The 25,339-nt window shown below is 45.6% G+C and overlaps 1 long non-coding RNA gene across 1 annotated transcript in view; it reads left to right on the top strand.

Moving 5' to 3' along the window:
- Positions 1 to 25,062, top strand: part of LOC309638334 — a 102,815-nt gene extending 77,753 nt beyond the window's left edge. Inside the window, exon 2 of the long non-coding RNA XR_014251083.1 lies at positions 23,808 to 25,062. This is a non-coding gene — a long non-coding RNA (uncharacterized lncRNA). The remainder of the gene's footprint in view (positions 1 to 23,807) is intronic.
- The last annotated feature ends 277 nt before the right edge of the window (positions 25,063 to 25,339 follow it).

Genomic DNA, 25,339 nt, shown 5'->3' with positions numbered 1-25,339 from the left:
GTTCTGTCCAGAAAGCTAACTTTCCCTTTTCTGGAGGCCAGATTAAAAAGTAGATGGGAGAAGGGGTGATAAGCAGTGACAGACAGGGGAATGACGTGGACTCTCAAGGAGCAAGGGGTCTCTGGGGCTTTCTCCTAGGACACCTCTGAGCGCATCAGATATGCCCCAACTGAGGCATCATGGCCAGAACAGCTCCTTGGACGGCCTCCCAGAAAGGACATTCCTGACCCAGTGGCCTCTGTGCTCCCATCTTCTTACCTCAGGCTCTGAAGTCCACGAAGGGCACAGCAAAGTGTCCCTGGGGCGAGGCATCCCGGCAGGACCCAGCCCCCTCCTGTTCTAGGTGAGGGAGAAATTTCCCAGGGTAGAGCCAGAGACAGCCAGTGGCAGACTTCCCACTAATCACCTTCCAATTTGCAGCTACTGACAATCCTAGCCGGGAAGGAGCAGATTCATTACACAGGAAAGTCTTCTGATCCCTTAATAAAAAGGTGAGGTACCTAGTTTTCCACTTCTGATGGAGAACAGCACCACAAGATCAAGGAAGTCTCCTGAGGCAGGAGACCAGAGTTCTTGGTCAGCCAGAGGGCTAAACCATTCAACAAACCCTGTTGTGTATCCTGCTGTGGGCCAGGCACCAGACCAGGCACTGAACCACCGAACCAGGATTAATAAGGGACAGTCCCTGGTCTCATGGTGCTAGCAGGATAACACAGTCATATATTGATCTAATATCCCCGGCACTTGCCAGGGATATAAAAATAAAGAAGATACGATCCCTGACTTTGAAGAGCTTATAAGCTAGTTCATTCATCCAAAAAATATTATTCATGTACCTACTATGGGAGATGCTGGGTTAGGCCCTGGGAATCCTAGCTGAATTAGTAGCTTCAAGGAGCTCACATTTTCCTAATGCTGCCTGAACTGCCCTATCTGGGTCTGGGGTGGAATTTTGGCATCCTGGAATCCTAGAGTTCATCTAGCTCACCCTTCCATTCACTGTGGGACTAAGGGTAGCCATGGACCTCTTCTGGACAAAGAGATTAATTGGAAGTTGTTGGGTGGCTCTCCTGGGAAAGCTTGTGCGAAAAGGACAAACTCGGTAGGCATGCCACCTGTTGGCTTTAGGCTTCTTCCTGCCTGGAATGCAGATGTGACATCTGGAGATGCAGCAGCCATCTTGTAATGTTGAGGTAAAAGCCTCAAAGGAACAGAAAGACAGAAGGTACCCGGTTCCTGACGGCAACATTGAGACACCTTTGAGTCACCAAACAAGCCCCAGATGGACTCTGTGTTAGTCATGCTTTACATGCTAAATGCTTTACATAAATAAGCTCATAGAACCTATACGGGAGGTACTACAGTTTATTCTCATTTTACAGATGAGAAAACAGAGACACAGAGCCAGGAAGTGGCAAGTCCATCCAGGTCTTCTGGCTCTAGAGCCCACCCCCTTTAATTAACCACCATGGTTCTCATGTCAATAAATGTCCTCCACAATCCTGACCTTCTGTTTGGGTTTCAAAAATTACCTGCTTGGTGACACTTTCCCTGATCCTGCCAGTCTCTTTTCCCCACCAGCAGAGTTTATCGTCCTCACCTCTCCATGACGGCTTGTACACCTCCATCATCACTTTGCGCATCATACAGTAACTGGATGTTTGTGTGGCTGCCTTCCCCGCTGGGCTGAGAGCTGCTTCCTCAAGGTCAGGGATGAATGAAGGTGAGTGTGTGTGGACAGGAGTCTCCCCATGTATGTGTGAGTGTGAGTGCTGAAGGGCAATGACCATGGACCAGTCATCTCTGCATTCCCGCCTGGCTCCGGGGCTCTGGAAAGATGTCGAATGAATGAATGAATGAACAAATGAATGAAAGAGTGAATGAATATATGAAAAATGACTATATGAACAAATAAACAACAAAAAGATGGAATATCCACATGAATGCTTTCCAAGACCCTTCCCTGAGTAGGCTGGGGACAGGAGCTTTACTGTCACAATAGCTAGTTAGTCAGCAGAACAGTGGTCCCCAGCTTTCATCAGGATCACCTGGACAAACTGATTGTTCAAAACACAGAACAAAATAATAACTAACACTTCTCGACTCCTCTCTATATGCTAGGCACCTACCTGAGCCCTTTGATATCCTAATACATTTATCCTCACAACCACTCTCTTGGATGGGTATTATTGTTATCCACACTTCACAGATGTAGAGGTTGAGGCAGAGAGGTTAAGTAACTGGTCCAAGGTCACCCAGCTGGTAAGTGATGGAGCTCAGATTTGAACCCAGGCAGTCTGGCCCCCGAGTCCGTGCTCATAACAATGCACAACACTGTGTCAGTACGATTTTTTTATTCCCCCACACCACACAGGTGTTGCAAAGTGGTTTCTGGGTGCACTGGATGAAGCTTGGAGAAATCTCTGAGGCAACAATACCTAGAAAAAGTGATACTTTTAAAGGTGTCCAGGAGAAGGCTCTTAAGGCCCCAGCCCGCGGTGACGGGCTCAGTTAAGGAATGCAGGGAGGGTCCTTGTCCCCTGGGCACCCTCCACCATTGGCGTGCAGCCCTCCCCTAGAGCCCAGGATGGAGGAGGAAACACTGGCCGGCCGCGCCCTCCACATCTGTTTGCCTGAGCACCAGGCAGGGGAATGGGGAATGCAGCCCACCACCCAACCCAGGACGCTCCAGCCAGAGGCCTTCCGGGGTGAGAGGAGGGATGGGGGCAGCCTGCCCTCCCCCCGACCCCGCGGTACACAGGGGTGGCCCAGGGGCCTGCTGTGTCGCTGCCGTGGCTCCGGGGCCCGCCGTGGAGGAGAGGATGTGTGGTTCTCTCGAGGCCCCACTGAGTGCCGAAAAGTTTGAAAGCCTTAAATAAATTCTCGTCTAATTTCAACTGGCTCCCATCTCCAGCTCGGGCTCTCAGCCGGAGCATGAAATGAGCAGGCGGGGTTTCTCCTGCCACCACGTCTCCTCCACGAGCCCCAAGGGATCCACTCTGACCTAGTGGGGCTTTTCCATCTCAAGTATCTGTGGCTCCAGCCTCTCCCCCTCCCTCCCGGGCACGCTGACCTCCTCCTTGGGCTGAGCTCTCTGTCCCGGCCCCAGCATCACTCAGTCTGCCTTCCCATCCATCCAAAAGTGGACTCTATTTCCTAACACAGCCAACCTTCCAGGAGTCAACTGAGGGCTGCCTTCTCCTTCTTCTCGGTCTCAGCTCTTTCCTCGCTCACCGAGAGGCCTTCTCCATCACTCATCTCCTTCTGGCCCCCTACCTCACCTGCCCCCTCATGAGGGAACAGCCCTCCCACCGGCTTCTCCCTCCCCTTCTAACCACAGTCTGGCCCGACACTCGCCAGCCTCGCCGAGTCAATCCGGGTCGTGCACTCCACACACGCCTGCCCCTGGGCCTTTGTACTTAGCATCCCCTCTACCTGCAAGGCTCTCTCCTGGATCTCCAGGGCCCCCCCGCCTTGCTTTGCTTCATGCAGTCTCTGCTCAAATATTACATCCCCAGACAGGTCTTTTCTGGCCACCACCATCACACACCACCTCCTGTAGCTGCCTTATCTTCTTACGGCACATGTCACATCCTGACATAGTATATTTTTTATTGAATAAAACATGTATATACCCTATAGATGTATAATGTATGTATTACTGTCTGTCTACCTTACTAAGATACCATCCCCTTGAGGGCATGTCTATACTCAGTAGCCAGAGCAGTGCCCTGTGCACCAGAGACGATTGTTTGTTGAATGAATGCATGAATAAAGGAAAGGATGCATGAATGTGTGAGTTAACCCGGGGAAGTCGAGCCAGGTGCTAAGAAAACTATCGATACTTAGGGACTGTGTAGCCTAGAGTTAGTTCTCTGAGCCAGACAGGCTCTTGGAGATCAGGGTGGTATAGTCTAGGTTTAGAGCTTGAAGTTGGGGGCCAGGGGCCTGGCTTCCACTCCCAGCTCACCACCTACTGGCTCTGTGACCTTGGGCAAGTCACTGAACCTCTTTGTGCCTCAGTTTCCACAAACTATACTCCTATAAGAAGGCAAGCTTACTTGATAAATGTCATGGTGTGTTCCTACTTCTCCACCGACCAGCCATTCCCCCGTCGCTCTCCCTCTCCTTGGGCCTCCCTATTCCCTAAGACAAAACAACATCTAAATTAGGTCAATTAATAACCCTACAATGGCCTTTAACTGTTCAACTGAAAGGAAGAGTAGCACATTTCTCACTTTAAATCAGAAGCTAAAGATGATTAAACTTAGTAAGGAAGGCATGTCAAAAGCAAAGATAGGCCAAAAGCTAGGCCTCTTGCACCAGTTAGCCAAGATGTGAATGTAAAGGAAAAGCTGAAGGAAATTAAAAGTAAACACACAAATGGTAAGACAGTGAAACAGCCTTATTGCTGATATGGAGAAAGCTTTAGTGGTCTGGATAGAAGACCAAACCAGGCACAACATTCCCTCAAGCCAAAGCCTGATCCAGATCAAGGCCCTAACTCTTTTCAATGATATGAAGGCTGAGAGAGGGGAAGAAGCTACAGAAGAAAAGTTTGAAGCTAGTAAAAGTTGGTTCATGAGACTTAAGGAAATAAGCCAACTCTGTAACATAAAAGTGCAAGGTGAAGTAGCAAGTGCTGATGTAGAAGCGCAGCAAGTTATCCAGAAGATCTAGCTGAGATAATTCATGAAGGTGGCTTCACTAAACAACAGATTTTCAATGTAGATGAAACAGCCTTCTAATGGAAAAAGATGTCATCCAGGACTTTCATAGCTAGAGAGGAGAAGTCAATTCTGGCTTTAAAACTTCAAAGGACAGGCTGGTTTTCTTGTTAGGGGCTAATGCAGCCAGTGACTTTAAGTTGAAGCCAATTCTCATTTCCCATTCCAAAAATCCTACGGCCCGTACAGAATTATGCTGAATCTACTCTGCCTGTGTTCTATAAATGGAACAACAACCTTGGGAGACAGCACATCTGTTTACAACATAATTTGCTGAATATTTTAAGCCCACTGTTGAGACCTACTGCTCAGAAAAAGATTCCTTTCAAAATATTACTGCTCTTGCACAATACACTTGGTCACCCAGGAGCTCTAATGGAGATATACAGCAAGATTCATGTTGTTTTCATGCTGGCTAACACAACACCTGCAGGCCATGGATCAAGGAGTCATTTTGACTTTCAAGTCTTATTCTTTAAGAAATACATTTCATAAGCCTATAGCTGCCATAGATGGTGACTTCTCTGATGAATCTGGGCAAAGTAAATTGAAATCCTTCTGGAAAAGACTCATCATTCTAGATGCCATTAAGAACATTTGTGATTCATGGGAAGAGGTCAAAATATCAATATTAACAGGAGTTTGAAAGAAGTTGATTCCAACCCTCATGGATGACTTTGATGGGTTCAAGACTTCAGTGGAGGAAGTAACTGCAGATGCGGTGGATGCAGCGAGAGAACTAGAATTAGAAGTGGAGCCTGAAGATGTGACTGAATTGCTGCAATCTCAGGATAAAACTTTTAACAGATAAGGAGTTGCTTCTTATGAATGAGCAAAGAAAGTGGTTTCTGGAGATGGAATCTATTCCTGTTGAAGATGCTGTGAAGATCATTGAAATGACAGTGAAGGATTTAGAATATTACATAAATTTAGTTGATAAAGCAGTGGCAGGGTTTGAGAGGATTGACTCCAAGTCTTCAAGGATGGACGGAGTGGAGAAGAAATGAACTCAGCAGAACAAGGAAGGGTGGGCATTTAGGACAAATGGACCAACGTGTACAAAGACACAGGGGAGATCTGAGGTGGGGGAAGGGAAGAAAACCAGGCAAGGGAAACATTCTGGAGAAGGACACAGATGGAGATTTTGCTGGAGAAGGGCTAATGATGGCAGAGACCCAGAATTACGAGAAATCCCCAAGTCCAGTTTAGTTCCTAATCTGTTCAAGTCTGGATTCTATAACCAGCCTGTGGAGCCAAAGAATCATAAACTGTTAGGGTCTGAATGTCCCTGAGAAATACAGAAACTAAGACCAGAGAAGGAAAGGGGTTTGCCCAAAGATGTACAGCTGGTTAATGGCCAAGCCATTAGAACCCAGAACTATGACTCCTTAAGACATGAGTGGCCTGGCCTGCAACCATCTAGAGAAATCTGTATCGGAATTTAGCCTTCCTGCAGAAGGATGCAGTGTGGCTCTGAAAGGGATAAAGGAAAGAGATCCCGCACATGTATTGCAGAGGTTTTTTAGTGGAAATGCTGTTTCATGGGCTGATTTCCTTTGTGAATATATGCCAGACTGAATGCAAAGGGAATTCCTAACTCTAAGGAGGGCTCAGCCATCAGCCAACCCACCCTGTCTCACAAGGGAGGCTCCTTCAGGGAGCTGCCATGGCTTAGTACGCTAAGGAGTGGCGGCCTTCTTCTGTATCCAGGCAGCCCAGTGTCTCTTCTTCTGCCTCCTAATGAGTAAACAGTTTGGCCCTGGAACTGGAACGCAGAAACAGGCAGGGGTGGCGCTGGGGCTGCCCGGGACATCGTTCTCGTTCTTGGCGGAGGCGGGAAAAGAGATAGTCCAACCCCGCGCTTCTCAGACCCATGGGTGTGTGCAGTCACATGGGGATCCTGTTAAATTGCAGAGTCTGGTGGTGCGGGGCCGGGAGGAGCCTGAGGTCCTGTATTTCTAAGCGGCTCCTGGGTGGTGCTGATGCAATGGCCTCTGACTGCACTTTGAATAACAAAGTTCTAGAGAAGCTTTGAGACCTGTATGTTCCCCAGGAGAGGGGAAGTTGGGGTCACTGCAGGCAATTGACTACAGGAAGCAAGATTTTGTATCTTTCTCCCCAAGTCTAACCTGTCAAGGGGCCTGAAATTCTACCATTAGAGTCACCTCTTTAGGGTTCATGTGGTAATTAAATTCAACTTTTTATTTTGGGAGGTAATTCATACACAGTCCTTAATGCCTTGACTGCTTTATCCAGCGACTCACTTTCAGTTCTCAAGAGAAAGCAGGCACAGAAGAAAGGGGACGTGGGGTTGGTGTGCTCTGATGGGATGGGCAGGTGGGGTAGGGCAGGCTTCCAGGCTGGGCACACCAAGGCCAGACCTGGTTGGGTTTTCCCGGCCACCAGGCCCAGAACAGGGCTGAAACACAGCTTCACTCACTCCGTTATTTTTCCTAGAGCTGGGTCCATAAGCAATTTCTGGAGGCCCTACTCTCACAGGCCCATCTTCCTAATAGGAGAGGTCTCTTTTTTGGATGTCTCTGAGCCTAGATCATTTTCTATCTCTAGAACTTGGCCTTTTCTGCCTTCAGGAGCGAAGGGAGAAGACCCAGGATTTCTTGCCTTTTCCCACTAGAATGTGAGAGCCCTGTGAGGCCAGTGTGCACCTCTGTCTGGTCTCCACTGTACTTTCAGCACCTGGAGTGGAGCCTCACACAAATAGAGACCTAGAAACTTTCGTTGAGTGAATCAGCGTTTGTCTGCCAAGGTCTCTCTCCATCAGCTTTCCTTAAGGGGAAAGCAACTACGATGGGTGATTGACTGAACTGATTGAATCCTAGGACTTGAGAATTTGGAAGAAAATAACTCCTGTCCCTAAGTCTCTAAGACACTTGATCCTGGAACTCAAAGACCTCATTTTTAGAATGAGGAAACTGAAGCCCAGCATGGCTGTGGCAGAAACGGATAGACCCCCAGGTCTCTGGCTCCCAGTTCAGGGTATTGTCTACTTCAATTTATGTAGACAGGCATTCATTAACAGTTATTTATTGAGCAACTACTGTATTCCAGGAACTGTTCTAGACACTAAGGATCCAGAATAAACCAGAAGACAAAGCCCCTGATCTCACAGAGCTTAAATTCCAGAGAAGGGACAGAAATAAACACATAAATCAGTAAATAATTTCAGAAAGGGATAGCAGCTATGAAGGAAAGAAAACAGGCTAATGGGGTATGAAGTGTGTAGAGTGTGCAGTGGGGGCAGGGAAGGGGGGAGGAATGCCCAAAGAAAAGGTGACTTAGCTGAAGCTTTTACCTAAGAATTATGCCCAGGGAGATGAACAGACACGACCCCTACTGCTAGGGTCTGATTCATTGCTCCCACATTCTGTTCTGTATCTTCCCAACATTCTCCTTCCTGTCCCTTCCTCACACTGCTCTGAAGTCACCCTCAGGCCTGTTGTCCCGGTCATCCTGCAACTACCTATGACTGTCTCCGCAGCCTCCAGGCCAAGGATGACCTCAGCTCCCAAAGGTGTCTCCATGGTCATATCTCCTTCAAGGCCAGAACTGGAAAAGACTGTGATATTCCTCTTTAAGTCCAAACTCCCCATTTTATAGGAGAGGTGCCTGAAGCCCAGAGAGGGCAAGTGACTTACCCAAAGTCACACAGTAATGGGCAGAATTCCTACCTTCTCGTTTCCCCCTGCATTTTCTCCTTTGTTCCCTGCCAACCCTCCAGGAGTCACCAGGGGTCTCAAGGAATGTTCAGCAAGCTTTCATCCTTGGTCCCCTTCACCCAGCCCCCAAGGAGACCAGAGACATGGAGCTGAGTGCGGTCCCTCTGCCACCTTGTGGCTGCTCTTGAGAACATCGCCTGCCTTGCCACTTTGGAAAAGCTGCCACAGAATTCTCACCCCGATCTTGACTCCCCTAACTTCTGTACCCGAAACTTCTGACAAAATAGCTCCCCCCATGCAGATATTCAGCTCTAAGAAAGAAGCCGGAGCTTAGGGTCAGACCCACCCCTTAGCGCTCCGGATGGACCATAACAAAGACCCTTCTCCCATCTGTGCTGCTTCCTCTTCCCTAAAATGAGGGCGATAATCTCTTCCCACCCACCTCACAGAGCAGTTGTACGGTGGGAACACGTCGTAGATGTGCAAGTGCTCTGAGAGGTTGAAGGTTGTCATCACTTGCCCAACGCCCCCTCTCTGTCGTTTAGCAGACACCCTCACCTGCCCGGAAGTCGCCCAGAGTAAGTGGCCGTGAGAAGTGGACTTCCCGGACACAATCACCTGTAAGCACAGAAGACTCATTTACAGAATACAAGGTGTCTTTGCTGCTTGCAATGGGATTACTCCTTCCCATGGCCGCCTGTCTGGCCTCTGTCAGGATGTCTGTCTGTGATACGGGGAAGGGACGGTATCGGAGTACTTCTTGCAGTGCCCAGTGCCAGGTTCTGTGGAGTAAGAGGTGCCCCCAGGCTTGCCAGGTGCTGTCTGCGCTCTGCCCGTATCCCTTGACTTTACCCCATTAGCATACCCTTTGTCTGAGGGCTTTTCTGCCTGCCGGAGTCCACTTTGCCACCTGTTGGCAGGTCAGAAATTTCTGGGAATAAACACCACCCAGGAGCAGCGGTCAGCCCATGACCAAGGGGAATTGGGGGCTAAGCACCCCAGCTCCCTCACCCCCCAGGTAGGGTAACTCTGAGGCGCTGGTTCCCAGAGCCACCCATAGGAGTAAGTCCCACTCACCCCTTGGGGTTGCTGACTTGATAACAGACCCCTTATTGGTACTCCCCTAGTCTCCTCCTGAAGTTTGCTTCACGAATAAATAATTTGCACTCAAATCCTCATCTCAGCAGTGGATTTGGGGGAAGCGCAAACTGAGACACCAGGATAATCCCAAACATCCTTCTTTGTCTCACTCCCTGAGGGCGTGTGCAGGTACTTTGGGTGCGGTGAGGAGCCAGGACAGGTCATGATATGGCTGTTTGAAAAGGGTCTGGCTGGCTGCCAGCCAAAACCTGGACTGCAAGGGAGCCTAGGAGCTGCAAGGGGACTTGTCCAGAGACCATTGCAACTGTTCACAGGAGAGAAAACAATGATTGAGACTAGGGTGAAGGAAATGCATGGAGATGAAAAGAAATTAAAAGTCGGATTTCACCAATAAATCAATATGCCCACAGACAACAGCCAGTAAGTGGTGAGAGGTGGGAGTTAAAGTATTTTGTAAGTGAAACTTAACAGTAACCCACTAGCTAAGGATAAATAGATAGACCAAAAATATAAACGTTCCTCTATCCTAAAAGGTATAAAGGTGTGTCTAATTCTTCACCCCCCTGCAAAGGTGAGAACAACTTGAAGTGAGGATACCGAAGGACATTCTCTACCTTTCTCTCCGCACACACCTATTTATGGAAAATACAGAGGATACAGGAACTTGTTAAACTATACCTTAAGGAGATAATCAGCAAAATTCAGACTACGTGAGGCTCTCCAGGACAAGTGACCCAAATTATTTATTTAAAAAATTGGATAGAGATGAAAAGATGTAAGAGAACATACAAAGTAAAAGAGATTTAAGAGACATGTCAGCCAATCACAATGTGTGGCTCTTACTTGAATCCTGATTCAAACAAACTATAAAAATATTTTTTTCCCAAGTCAGTCGTGAAAATATAAATACCAGCTGCATATTTTATTATTTTAAGGAATTGTTAAAAATATTAGGAGACTTGATGGTAAGATAGTTATATCTTTTAAAAGGAGTCCTTATCTTTTACAGAAACATGCTGAAATATTTATAGGTAAAATTATAGGATGCCTGGGGTTCATTTCAAAATAATCTGGAATGGGGGAGTGGGTAAAGTAAGAGATTAAGTAAGATTCACCACATGTTGATAACTGTTGAAGCTGATGATGGATACATTTTTTTAAACTTTTTATCTTATATTGGATTATAGCTGATTAAGAATGTTGTGTTAGTTTCACGCATACAGCAAAGTGATTCAGTCATACATATACATGTACCTATTCTTTTTCAAATTCTTTTCCCATTTAGGTTGTTACATAATATTGGGCAGAGTTCCCTGTGCTATACAGTAGGTCCTTGTTGGTTATCCATTTTAAATATAGCAGTGTGTACATGTCAATTCCAAACTTCCTAACTATCCCTCCCCCCAACCCGTCCCCCCTGGTAACCATAAGATCTTTCTCTCAGTCTGTGAGTCTGTTTCTGTTTTGTAAATAAATTCATTTGTATCATTTTTTTCCATTCTGCATATAAGCAATATCACATAATATTTCTCTTTCTCTGACTTACTTCACTCAGTATGACGATCTCTAGGTCCAGATAATGGATATATTGGTTTTCTTATATTTTTTCTTTACTCATAGGTGTTTGAAAAAATCTGTAAAGATGCTTAATGAAACAAAAGAAATAAGATTTGAGAAATGTCTTGGAAGTAGCATTGATCTAATACATTATTGGAAGATGTGGGACCATGAGGAAACTAGAAGTATCTAGAACAACACCCAGGTCTCTGGCTTGTGTAACTCTTCATGTGGTGGTCGTATTAGCTGGCTCGGGCTGCCATAATAAAATACCATGCACTGGGTGTCTTAAACCACAGGGATTTATGTGCTCATGGTTCTGGAGGTTGGGAAGCCCCAGATCAAGATCCAGTAGGATGGCTTCTGGTGAGAGTTCTTCCTGGTTTGCAGGTACCACCTTCTCAATGTGCTCTCACATGACAGAGAAAGAGCTTTGGTGTCTCTTCCTCTTCTATGAAGGACAGCAATCCTATTGGATTAGGGCCCACTCTTAGGAACTCACACAACCTCATTTACCTCCTAAAGACCATATCTCCAAATACAATCACAGTGAAGGTAGGACTTCAACATAGGAATTTGGAGGGCATACAGTTCACTCCATTTGCTGAGATGGGAAAGACTGGGGAAGAACAGTGAGGAAAGAGAGAGCTGTCCTTGTCACAAGTGAGGACATCTAGATTTCCAAATAACACAAAGCTGACCAAAGCTACAGGTACCCAGAATCATAATGAAGGTGTAGAAACAAGAAAACAACACCATTGATTTATTGCCCACCTACCTTAACCCGGAACTGTGCTCGGAGCTTTTTAAGCATCATCTCATTTAATCCTCATTTTACAGATGACAAAACTAAAGCACATAAAAGTCGCTTGCCCAAAGTCCCATGGCTGGCACATGGTGGAACCGGGGCCTGTCTGATATAAGAATCCATGCTTTGTTTTCACTCTGCCTCAGCAGGGAAGATCTGACTTCGGGGTCCTAGAGGTCTGCATTGGAATTCTGGTTTTGTCATTTACTTGCTGAGAGGCCTTGAGCACAACTTCTCTGAACTCATAGGGTTTCAGCATATGAACTTTGGGGAGACACGGACATTCAGTCCATAACAATACCCTTAAGGCCATTACAATTTAACTCAAAACACTGAAAAATAACATGGTTCCCAGATCCCCAGTTTTTCAAATATATGACAGTTTATTCGCTCACAGTCAAGAGTTTCTGTGGCTCTGGGGACCTACACTCCAGGAAGAGACAGAAGGGAATGACCGGAGCGTCATAGAGTCCCGGGTACTGTCCATGGAAAGGCAGTTGTCACCTCGTGTTTATGCGATAAGTTGGGGAGGAAAGGGGGTAGTTAGGTAGGAATGGGACATGATTCCTTGCTCAGGATCACAGAGTTAACTGGTCAGAGCAGAGCCCAGGAAAGGTCTCCACCCAGGGCTCAGGCAAACCCTCCGGACACGGACTGCCCCACCACCCATTGGCTCTGGGGGCAGGAGTTGGGAACTTGGAGTTGAGAGCTAGTTTTTTCAGCTGTAAAATGGCTCGAAGGGTTTTGTTGAGGTTACTACAACCCTGTTTTGTAAACTGTTGTACGCTATATATGTGTGACCCATATATTTAGAAAAGACAAACTAAATCCTCATTATAGATATACATCACTGAGATTTTAAATTACATGTATTAGCAATAATAACAGGATTAAGCCCATAGAATCCCAGAGCTAGAAGCATTCTCCCATGCAGGCTTACTTATCTGGTGTTGGCATCCCCTGGTCCCTATCTGTGCCAAGTGGTATTAATTGCATTACCAATGATGAACACATTCAATTTCAGAATCCTCCCAGAAAGGAGAGCTACTCAAGGGGGGGAATTCTCATGTCTGTATTCCAACTAGTCCAGCACTCAAAGACTCAAGCTCCAGGGCTGTAGGACCCATGGTTGGAGAGAGACAGTCCATCACGCTGAAACACAGAACTCTAGAGACCAAAGGGAAACCCGAGCTGCTGGAGCTCACACTGGGGCTCCAGCTGAAGTCTCCTGGATGTCCATCTTCCTCCTCTCAAGCTGGTTCTATTCTACTTGGCTCTGAGAAAAAAAGGAAGGGGGGAGGGACAGAGGACAGCTGACATCCTCTGTGGCCCCAGATGAATACTTGGTTCTAGCTTTTACCAACAGAGGATCTCGGAAAGCTCCAGACCTCCTTGCTATGGAGCCCAGGCTGGCCATGAGACATCAGTACTATGGCAGCCGGCACCCAGCACCCATTGTCATCTTGGCAATCTCATCATCCTCTACCTGACGACCCTTTCCCCCAGGGCTGGCACAACAACCATATGACCCTACATCCATGACCCCAATTTTCCACAGCACCAGGCGTTCTGGTGTGCGGGTTCATTCTGTGTAAGGATGAGATTTCTCCCCGTATTAAAACTGAAATACTCTTGGGGGATGCTCCCACTAGACCACAGGTACCGAGAGCAAGGCTCTCTGCTCATGAGGGCAGACTGCTGTCAGCAACTCAGAGAGTGGAGGGCTAGGGCATAGCACCCAGGGGTCAGCTCGAAGAAGGTCAGAACCCTCCCTTCCCTACCTGCCCCTGAAACCCAGCTTCTCTCCACCGCAGGCCCTGATCTTTTGAGTTCACAGCACCAAGTCCCAGTGATAACATACAAAACACCGTTATTAAATGCTTTCAAGGAATCTGGTGGTGCGGCCAGACTCTTCGGGCCAAAACAGAACTTCCAAGGTCTGCTAAAGGTTACAGCCAAGCCTGAGGGGTTCCCGCCGCTTGAAAGTGTTGGCTTCAGTGTTGATGGTAAACAGAAAAAATTTTTAGGTCGCAGCTGAGATTTGGGACAAGGAGACTCAGAGCAGGGTTGAAAACAAAGGCATCAGGGTAGGTGGGAATCTGTGCCAGGTATGAGAAAGTCAGGCGAAGGGCACCACTCGGACTTCTATTCCAAAAGAAATTATAAACAGAATATTTTTTAATTTAATTTAATTTTTTATTTATAGAGCAGGTTCTTATTAGTTATCCATTTTTTACATATTAGTGTATATGTGCCAATCCCAATCTCCCAATTCATCAGAATTTTTAAAGATGTCTTAAATGTGTGGGTGGGCTTCCTCTACCTCCTAGCACACATCTGCGTCCCTGGGGGGCTGTCCTTGTTTCTACAACAGACCCATAAGGCAAAAAGTGGATACAGCAGAATACATAAAATAACATTCTAACATCTCCGGAGAACTCAAATCATCATTTTCATTCTTGCGAAGGCACCAACAGACACCCCCTCTCACTTGAGGGAAGAAAACTGAGGCTAAACTTTTCCAGATTTGCACAGGACCTCAGCAGCAGAGCTACTATGGTCAAAACAGGTGTTCTAACCTCCTACCTGGAACAGCTGCGCTCCCCGTGCCCTCTCTTATGTAACACCAAACACTGCTTATTCAAAGGAGAAATTAGAAGTGAGGCTGAAAAACAAAGCAACAGAAACAACAACCAGGAGTGAGACATAAAAACAAAGAAGCAGGGCATGCCAAGGCTTAAAAGACTGACCAGCATTCGATCATGGCCAGCCAGGCACAGGACCTACCTTGGGAGCCCAGAAGGTCTTCACTGACTCTGTCCTATGGGGGAGCCGGCTGGAATCAGTCCACTGTCTACTGATAGAGAAGTGAGGAGCGGGAAGAAAAGAAGTGTTCAGCCAGAAGCAAGTGGGAGCCTGCAGAGGCCTGTAGGCAGCCCCTTCTGCAGGCTGGTCCTTGGCCCACTATCCTCACCAAGGGTGAAGGAGGGCACTGCAGGGACCACGTACCTGGAGATCCAGGGAGACTTGGGCCACCTGTCGGGGGTGTAAATCACTGTGAACCTAGCAGTGTAAAGGAAGAGAAGCCGGTCCACCATAAGGAGAACCAGGGCAAGATGGTGGCCACTTTTCAATGGCTTATGGGCTCACACCACTGTGCGGTGGGAGATGTGAAGTCTGACCCACAATACACACTGAAAACTACACAGGCCGTGCCAAGACCAGGGTCCAGTGGCTTCTGCCGCTGGTACCAGTGGTCCAGGCTCCTTACCACAGGGCTGAGACATTCAAGTGGCCCTGGTGACACAGGGCATGTGGACAAAGTGGAGGCCATGCTCTCCTAGAAGAACCAAGTCAGTGTACTGACTACCACTGCCAACGTCTAATGCTTTAGTGTTGACCCAGCGAAGTGAGGTCTGTCAAACCAGACAATACACTTTAAGTAAACCAAGGCAGCGCAAAAACATTTTAATAGCTTCTGGGGTAGGCCCTGGAGGCTCAGGCCATGCGAAGGGTCCCAGGTACTGGTGTGGCCCCAGGGGCCTGTGGGCACTGGGGCCAGGGCAGCCAGGATACTCTGAGATTTTCAGAGGCAATGCAGTGACTACTTCGTAAGGGCATTTGTGTCTGACACCAGCAGTCCTGGCCCCTGGCTGAGGGCTGTCATTTGTGTGGCCCGGAGACGGACATGGAGGAAATGTGGAGCCCGACTCAGAGTTGACAGATAGAATACAAGATGCCAAATCTGAATTTGAGATAAGCAACGAAGAACGACGTAGAACATACTTATAATAAAAGATTATTTGGTGTTTATCTGAAATGCAAATTAAACTGAGCATCCTGCGCTTTTATCTGCTAAACCTGGCAATCTAGATCCTAGCAGCACAGACACTGTGGGGCTGGCACCAGAAGCCCTGCCAAGCTGGAATCCCCAGGTGTGGCCACGGCGATGTGGGAAAAGTATCAAGGCAACACAGGGACGGTCCTCTCCTGCAGCCTTGCCCGAATGAGGCACATGTGGGTTTTACATTGTCTGGCGGCTGAATTTTAAAAAGCAAAAAGAAACAGGGGAAATTAATTGTAATATGTTTTATTTAGCCCAGTATATCCAAAATATTGTCCTGTCAACATGTAATCAATATAACAATATTAATGAGGTGTTTTACATTCTCCTTTTAGGACTAAGGCTGTGAAAGCTGGTGTGTAAATTAACAGTCCTTCTCAATCTGAACCAGGCTCCCTTCAAGTGCTCAATAGCCACTTACACTGCAGTGATGCTCCAATGGCTTTGGGGGCTGGCAGCAGCCATCTGGGTCCCTTGCCAAGAGTCCTAGGCATTGGTGTGATTCTGTGATGTGAGGGAGGTGGGGTGAGCAGGGGGTCAGGCAGCCAGTCCATTCTAAAAAGAACCAAGGCAATGTGGGGACCACTTTCTTACAGCTCCCAGGCTTTCACCACAGGCTCAGGCCCCCTGCCAAGGGTCTGAGATGGTGGAGTTGGGAATGGGGCCTGGGCAGTCAAATAATATCTGTGACAAAAGCCAAGTAATGCAGTAACTATTCTTTAAAGGCTTCAGTGGGTGCCCCAGAAATTAGACTCCGGGCCACAGAGCTGAGGCCCTGATGTGTCCTGGTGATGTAGGGAGTGGTAGCCATCCAACCCCTATGGTCTGAGAAGAACCAAGGCACATGGTGAGGTCTGGGGCTGGCACCAGAGATGCAGGCCTCCTGCCAAGGGTCTTAGACATTGGTGTTGCCCATGTGACATGAAGAAAGGGGACAAGTGGGCAGCAATTCGCTCTAAGAAGTAAATCCAAGGCGATGTGGTCTGGTGGGTGGAACCGGGCAGCTGCTGTGGTCAATTCCACTCTCTGCCCAGTGACACCCAGAGCCCCTCCCACCAGAACCACCAGGCCCCTCCCGCTTGGACCTGTGTGTCTCCTCCTGAGAAGGTCTCCAGTGGATGACAACCGGGCACAGAGCACGCCCACCTACACGATGGCCCACCCCAGGCAGACAAGGCAGGGTGAGGTGGTCATTTTTCCTTGTTATGTGAATTCCTACAAAATTTCCTCTATTTTGCCTCTGGTCCTCGAAGCCTAAAATGTTTGCCAAGCCCCGCTCTATCCAATGACTTTCAGGGGTCAGGAGTTGTCCAGAGGTCAAGGTCCCTGCCAGGGACCCAGGCTCCAGGGCAGCTCCTGTGATATGAGAAGAGGAGACCAGGCAGCCAACACGCTAAGAGGAACCAAGACAGCATGTGACGACCTCTAATGCTTTCTGGGGCTGGCAGTAGAAGCTTGCTTTCCTGCCAACATTTGATGCACAGGATGAGGCGGGGGAGGGGAGGGGGACGTGGGGGGAAGTGATCTCAGCCCCAGGTGACAATGTAGCTCCTGATGATCTGCCACTGAAGGGCAAGGAAGGACCCTTCCCGAGGGCAGCCTCCTTCTCCTGGTTGTTTCCAGAAGGTGAGTGGGGTAGGGCAGGCGGGATGATTTCATTCTCTGGTCATCGTAAAATAACATGTGTGCATAAGGGGCCCACACTGACCATAGCCACGTAGGTGTGGAGTCATATTATTACCCATGTTGTATTTGTCTGTAAAGTCAGTGAGTGGAGGACAGCAGAGTAGCCCCTGCCCTTGTCACATTGTTCTGAGATAGAGGGAAGCCATGGATGTGTGTTCTAAAGAGGAGCCTGGGACCAAAGTTGGCATGAAAGAAGGGCTCTTCTTCTTGTAGACAAGGAGGAGGGTGAAGGGGAGTTCACAGACCTCTAAGTTGGAGGGCCAGGAAATTAAGGCTGTTAACTGGGAAACTTAAAACCACTGCCTTGGAGAGATCTGAGTTTATTTGAACTAGCTCTGTCTGCAGAGTTGGGTTGAATTGAGGGCAGGGAAATGTGGGTGGGGAGATTCTGGGCTTGAAGACAGTTGATGCAGGTGTGGGGAAAGAAGGGCAAGGAATAGGTTAGTAGGCCAACCATAAGTGCCCAAAGCAAATTTGTAGCTCAACATAATGGCTGGAGCCTCGTGACAGAGGGTTTAAAAAGATCAGACACTAGCATTAAAATTGCGGTCCTCAGGCTAAAAGAAGATGAATGTGTAATGCTCAGAAACGTTAGATGTTGGGGTCCCCAGCCAGGGAGGTATCCAGAGGTTGATGGTTGTCCTTGATGGTCAGGTTTGGCAAATGAGGGGCCAAATCTCTAAAAGGGTGAGAGAATTGCCATGGTGTCAAAAGTGAAATGGCTGAGGGAGGTGAGTGGTAGGTACAAGAGGAGGAAGGACCTCCTGCAGCTGGAAGGATACTTTGGAAAGGGCTGAGTTGCAGTGAGGGTAAATCAGAGGCCGGGAGTGGCTCAGTTTGGAGTTGAGATTCAGTAGAAGGAGAAGGATTGGGGGTCAGAGGAGGAGCTCGGGGTTTGCAGTCTTGGAGGTGTAGAGGGAACCTGTCAATGTCCAAGTCATTATGGCCTGCAATGTGGCAGCAAGGAGGGCCGTTGAAGAGCCAGGGCACCAGGAAGCCAGGATACTGGAAAAGTCATCAACAAGGATATGGAAGTGATTATGGACGTCTCCCTGGCAGGATGGAGAGATTCCAGGACAGGTTCTAAGCTTTTTGCAAGATGAGAGCTTCTTTCAAAGCATACAGGTGACGGTAATGCATGGAAGCTGGCAACAAGGGCTGTGAAGTATGCATTGGACACATAGGATTGTGTGGAGCGATTTTCCGTTCTCCCTGTGGAGGAGACAGAGGAGGGAATGGAAAGACGAGGGAGGTTTCTGGTATGTGAGGTGATGATGGGTGTGATCTAGAAAAGCCTTGGTGAGCAAGGGAGTCCGGCATCAAGAGAGTTTATAAGAGTGCAGGAGTCCTTTCGCTTAATCCTTGCTAGTCACACCTGCTCTCTTACCCTTGACCGTGGAAATATTAATCAGAGAGGTGGCCTGGGTCCCATGGTGGAAAATGGGGCCCAAGGTCATGGATGCATCTATTGTTGCTGAGTAGAAATTATTGGGCCAGAAGTCAAAGAGGAGGAAATAAGGATTAATTATACTATGTAGATATATTTCTTTAAGTACTGCAAAGTCTGGTACCCCTACATGCATCTCTAGGTTTGGGGTAAAATACCCAGTGGTTTCAGGTTGCTGTAGACAAACCTTTCTGTGCACTTGAACTCCTTTGGAACACTAATGGCACGAAACCTACTGCTTCAAACAACATGAAATTCTCACAGCTGATGGCCACAATTACCCTTTTTCTTTTTTAAACATGAAATTTTTTGAGTGCAGCATCTGCTTTGTGTATAAGACCTCCTTAACATCTGGGTTCCCACTGCTTTTTTCAGGACTGTTGCCTCTTCAATTTGGAAGCCATGCAATCTCTAAGAATCTGTTCATGGTTGTCATATGTACTCCATCAAAGTTTGTTTGTGATTTATTGTCCAAGTTTATAAGTTTGTTTTTATTAAAGCTCTCAGAGATAGCATGAGTTCCTTCTGTGAGTAAAAACTTTCTACCCAGAGGGATCACTGGCTATTTCACATTTATGCATGTGAAAAAGTACTGCTGTTAAATCTGCATCTTACAGCCATTACAAGAGGCTCCTAAGATGTTCTTGGTTCAAAACTTCCTATATTGTGAGTATCTGGTTTTCCTTTCTGGGTTAAATCACAGAACGGTCTGGCTGCAGCAAAATGAAGAGCAAATCTCCCACAGCACCATGCTCCTCCAAGGAACGATCCGCCCTGGTTGTTGGTTAATAAAGTGCATTTTCTTTTATCTTGGAGGCTTTTCTCCAGTACAGATTAATGTGTCCATTTCCCCTGTGTCTCAAATATTTAACTTCAGCTATCCCAAGATAGTAATTCATTAAGCTTTGGAATGGATACCCAAGTAATCGAAGATAGTCTAAACGTTCTTCAAAACCATGATCTAAAGTTGCTGTGCCATCAATGCAGGGAATGTAATAATGTAATGATTCAGCTAATGACGAATTTTTCAGGTCAGGCAGAATTTGAGCACTCTAGAGCATTATTTACTGTGAGGGGTCTGAGGCACAGGCTAAGTAGCTCACGTGATGTTGCCTGTAAGCTCCATACACATATGCATACATCAAAGTTTTATAGCTACACTTGGCAGTAAGCTATAGCTACACTACAGACACATCAAATACAATGGTTAAGGAAACAGTATATAGCGAAATTGTGTTAAGATATAGACGCCCTTCAGTCAAGGTCTAGTCGGGAAAAGAGACTCAGCAGCAGTTTGTTAACAGAAAGAATTTAATATAAAGAATTGGTTAACAGATACTAGGGAGTTCCGAGAGACTATGGCGAGGCTGGTTCTGGGGGTATAGAAAGAACTGGAACCAAGGACTGCCGGTTGGGATGAACAACAGTGGCTGGAATGACAGTCATAGGAACCAGACCCAAAATATTGAACAAGCCCCTGGCACAGTGCCAGCCTTCCGGTCTCCCTCTAGTGCCCCCTAGTGGCAGAACCTAAGAAAGAACCAGCTGGCAAAGGAGAAATGCGATTTGCAGCGTTCCCAGCGCAGTATCACACAGCAGGGTGTGGGAAGGTTGGTCAGGAAGTTGAACCAGAGCTTAAGAACCCAAACAAGATGTGCTTGCACCTTATGCTCCGTCTAAATGCAGGGGAGAGAAGTGAAGTAGTACGTTAGGTTACTCTGTTCTGCTTACCACCATTACTTACCCTAGGAGCGCTCTTAAATCAAGGGATTAAATTTGTTTTGCGCACCGAGTGTTCCAATGTCAGATTTTTTTTTATTGTTCCTTCAGTCATATGCCAAAAGTCTTACTACAAATTGAAACTTTCTGAGCCTTAAATCAATACAGTAAAATAATTGTTCTGGGTGTAGGGAAAGAATTCTCAGACTGGGTTCATTCTAACATTCTACACAAAGCCTAACCTTGTTTTTTTGGATAGGTAGTCCTACATTTGGAAATGACAGCTAGCAGGACCCAGGTACTGACAGGAATTTAGCAATTTAGCCCTTTAGAATTATCTTTTCTGCCACCTCCCAGCACTTTACCGCTTATCTAAAAGAAGACAAAATAATAGGCTCTTCTGTTTCCTGTACCTATAATGTGCATTTCCAGGTTTGTTTTGGAGTACAGCTGTGAAATCTTTCAGCGCTGACATAATTCTCTTCCTATCCAATTGTGAAGTGTTCTTTAAGCAATGTAATTGTTCCCCACTGCAATTCTTACCGCCGTGTGTCAGCATGTCAATCACTTACTCTTCTCCCAGTTCCGATTGTTCCCTGCTGTGTTAACATCCAGAGTGAGTCTTTCCAGCTGTTGAAAGATGTCAGCATATTTATGTGAACTACTTCATGTTTGCTAGGGAAAATTCCTGAAGACCAGTATAGACCAGATATGACTGGGCTTGCATTTAAATTTTCTTTGGGGTCAGTAATAGAATTAAGCATTGCAAATGACATATGTGAGTACATAGTGTCATTTTATCTTAACTGGGCTTTGATCATATCCATTCCTGACAGTAATCATATAAATCAAAATCGCTTCTCAAAATAAGAAACTCTATTTTATGGAAGTGTTCTCTAAGAAATCTGAAGATATCATTTACTGCAATTTTTCTGGCTAGCACAAATCACCGAACTTTTTTGATATTTCAAATTTCTCTTTGTCTTGAGTTTACATGCCCATTTCTCTAAGATTCCTAAAGGTACCCATAACCTGAATATAACACATTTTTCCTTCACTGACAAGGAGTTTCTTCAAGAATCTTGACTGGAATTGTTAAACCTCCAGTCAAAAATTTTGATTGAATTATGTCCCCAAAAGTTATGCTGAAGTTCTAACCACTGATGCCTGTGAATGTGACCTTATTTGGAAATAGTGTCTTTGTAGATATAACTAAGATGTAAGTTAAGAATAGGTTATACTGGAGCAGGGTGGGCCCTTAATCCAATATGACTGGTGTCCTTACAAGAAGAAGAAAAGAGACACAGAGGGAGGAAAGCCATGTAAAGTCAGAGGCAGAGATTGGCTACAAGCTAAGGAATGGCAGGGGCTTCCAGAAGCTGGAAGAGGCAAGAAAGGGACCTTCCTCCCCCGGAGGCTTCAGAGAGAGCACAGCCCTGTCAGCACCTTGACTTTGGACTTCTGGCCTCCAGAACTGTGAGAGGATATATTTCTCTTGTTTTAAGCCACCTAGTTTGGGGTGTTTCGTTACAGCAGCCCTAGGAATCTAATGCACCTCCCCAGTCTACCAACTAGAATAACAATAGGGAAACAGGTTTCTTTACTTCGTTTCAACAGCCCTGCCTCTGTTTTTTCTAAATTAGCACCTTCAGTGTGAGTGTGGGATCTTTCCTGTCTTTGCTTGGGCTGGACACAGGGGCAGAGGAGTCTTAGATTAAATCCTCAAAGAACACTCCGGGTTGATGCTTGTGGTCCATATCTTCACATACACCTGCTGATAATCGTGGGGCATCCTGGGAGCTGGTGCGGCATCGGATTTTTCTTCACTGGTGTTGCACTGGGGACGTTGTTCATACACAGTGCTGCTATTAGAGATCGAAGCCCAGAAGCAAATTGATGGAACGCCCAGCATCTTCACCCAATCCAATAAGCTTGTTTCCCAGTCCCTTTGGATTTACGATCTTGTGTTTCAATTCTCCACAAGCATGCTATATTCCATAGCAGGCAGAGTTATAGTGTTACTATAGCATACCTCTCTCTGATGTAAGTGCAGAGGTGCTTTTAACTTTCAAAGAGCACCGTCCCCAGTCCTGCCCCCTCTTAGGTGTGCCCCCTACTTTGCCCTAATTATGGTTACTCTGGTTATCCATCCCACTTTTAGTGTTCTAGGGGCCTCTTACCAGATAATTCCTTATCCTTGTACCTATATCAGAAGTTCTATCTTAGAATATCATAATGCTGACTATATCTGTGCGTTCAGTTAAGTTATACCGAACATAACCATTGTAATTTAATATCCAAACCAGGACACTATTTTTGGAGTAAAAGGACATGTTAAAAATAGTTAAAATTCTATAACTTTTTGAAACATGTATTGACCAATGTTGACCTTTGGTAGCCCTAATCTGGTTCTATTTAAACATTTTTTAATGATATTTTTTCTTAAAAAAAAAATCCTCTTATGTGAAAGCAGAATAAAACTTTATATTGACAATTAAACATTTTAAAATAACAAGGAGAATCATTGTCATTGGTATATATTCAGTTATTAACCAACTTCTTAACCATTTTCTGTCACTGTATTTTTCTGAAATTTTTATTTATTTCAATATGATATTATTTCCAATAGTTAGCTTGCAACCCAAAGTTGCATATTATGAAAATAAACTTGGAATGGATAGGTCAATTGACTCTTCTGTTGGTCATAATAGTCTTAATTGTGAAAATAAACTTTTTATAGGTGCTGAAGTACCAGGTAAAGTCAGAGCACACCTGCTAAATGTAGGATATTCTAAATTTTATTTTTTGAAATTAAAATGCATAAATACCAACCCAAATATTTTAAAATGTACTCTATTATTTTTACCTCTATCCAGTACCTGTCTTCAACAAATATTTCTCCAAGACAAAATTGGTTAAATAAATTGTCTCTGATACTTTTGAATGTTTCACTAAATTTAAATGCTTCAGAACTGTAGGTCTTACCAATTTCAGTACCTGATATAGGATATAAATGTGTCCATTTAAAAACAGGAGTTTCGGGCTTCCCTGGTGGTGCAGTGGTTGAGAGTCCGCCTGCCAATTCAGGGGACACGGGTTCGAGCCCTGGTCTGGGAAGATCCCACGTGCCGCGGAGCAACTGGGCCCGTGAGCCACAACTACTGAGCCTGCGCGTCTGGAGCCTGTGCTCCGCAACAAGAGAGGCCGCGATAGTGAGAGGCCCGCACACCGCGATGAAGAGTGGCCCCCCGCTCGCCGCAACTAGAGAAAGCCCTCGCACAGAAACGAAGACCCAACACAGCCAAAAAATAAATAAGTAAATAAATTTATTAAAAAAAAAAAAACAGGAGTTTCATCCAATGATTCTTCAAACAAGTTCACCTATGCCCAGTCACAATTATAGAACTTATTTTTTTTAATTAATAAATGTTATATTTTAGAGCAGTTTTAAGTTCACAGCAAAACTGAGCAGAAAGTACCAAGAGTTCTCATATATACCCTGTCATATTGATGATTTTTAGAGGTTAAATCAGGATTTTTCATCCTCCACTAATAACAGTTTAGACTGGATACTTCCTTGCTGGAGTGGGGCGGGAACTGCTCTATGAATTGTAGAATGTTTAGCAGTACCTCTGGCTCTCTCTTTTTTTTTTTCTCCCAATTTTATTGAGACATAATTGACATACAGCACTGTATAAGTTTAAGATGTATAGCATAATGATTTGAGTTATATACCTCATGAAATGATTATCACAATAAGTTTAGTGAACATCCATAATCTCATATAGGTACAAAATTAAAGAAATAGAAAATTTTTTTGTCTTGTGATGAGAACTCTTAGGATTTATTCTCATCACAGACAGCAGTATTAATTATATTTATCATGTTGTACATTACACCCTTAGTATTTATTTATCTTATAACTGGAGACAATTGTAGAACTTTAAAATTAAATCTTGAAAAAGAAATGAAATACATAGACATTGGAATGGAAAAAATAAAATCATTCCTATCTGCAGGTGACATGATTGTCTATATAGACAATACAAAGGAAGTTTAAAAAAATTCCTAGAATAATTGAGTTTGACAAGGTTGCAGGTTACAAGGAGGACACACAAAAATCAATTGCATTTTTATTTACAAACAACAAGCATGTGGAAACCAAAATTAAAAAACACAATGCCATATATAATTGCTCCAAAGAAAATTGAATATTTAGGTATAAATCCAACAAAACAGGTATAGGATTTGTATGCTGAAAAATTACAAAATGCAAATGATAAAAATCAAAGACCTAAGTAAATGGAGAGAGATACTCTATTTGTGGATTGGAAGAGTCAACATGGTAAAGATGTCAGTTTTCTCCAAATGGATCTATAGGTTTAATACAATTCCTATCAAATTCCCAGCAAGGTGTTTTGTAAACATACACAAGATTATTCTAAAATTTACATGGAAAGGAAAGGACCTAGAATAGCTAAAACAATTTTTTTTTTTTTAATAAGTACCTGATTTTTTTTTTTTTTTTTTTTTTTTTTTTTTTTTGGCTGTGTTGAGTCTTCGTTTTTGTGCGAGGACTTTCTCTAGTTGCGGCAAGCGGGGGCCACTCTTCATCGCGGTGCGCGGGCCTCTCACTATCGCGGCCTCTCGTTGCGGAGCACAGGCTCCAGACGCGCAGGCTCAGTAGTTGTGGCTCACGGCCCCATTTGCTCCGCGGCATGTGGGATCTTCCCAGACCAGGGCTCGAACCCGTGTCCCCTGCATTGGCAGGCA

This window comes from Balaenoptera physalus, assembly GCF_965194825.1.
Source record: "Balaenoptera physalus genome assembly, chromosome: 11".
In the NCBI taxonomy this organism is placed as follows: domain Eukaryota; kingdom Metazoa; phylum Chordata; class Mammalia; order Artiodactyla; family Balaenopteridae; genus Balaenoptera; species Balaenoptera physalus.
Note: the sequence above shows the minus strand (reverse complement) of the source record. Positions and strands in the feature narration are given on the sequence as shown.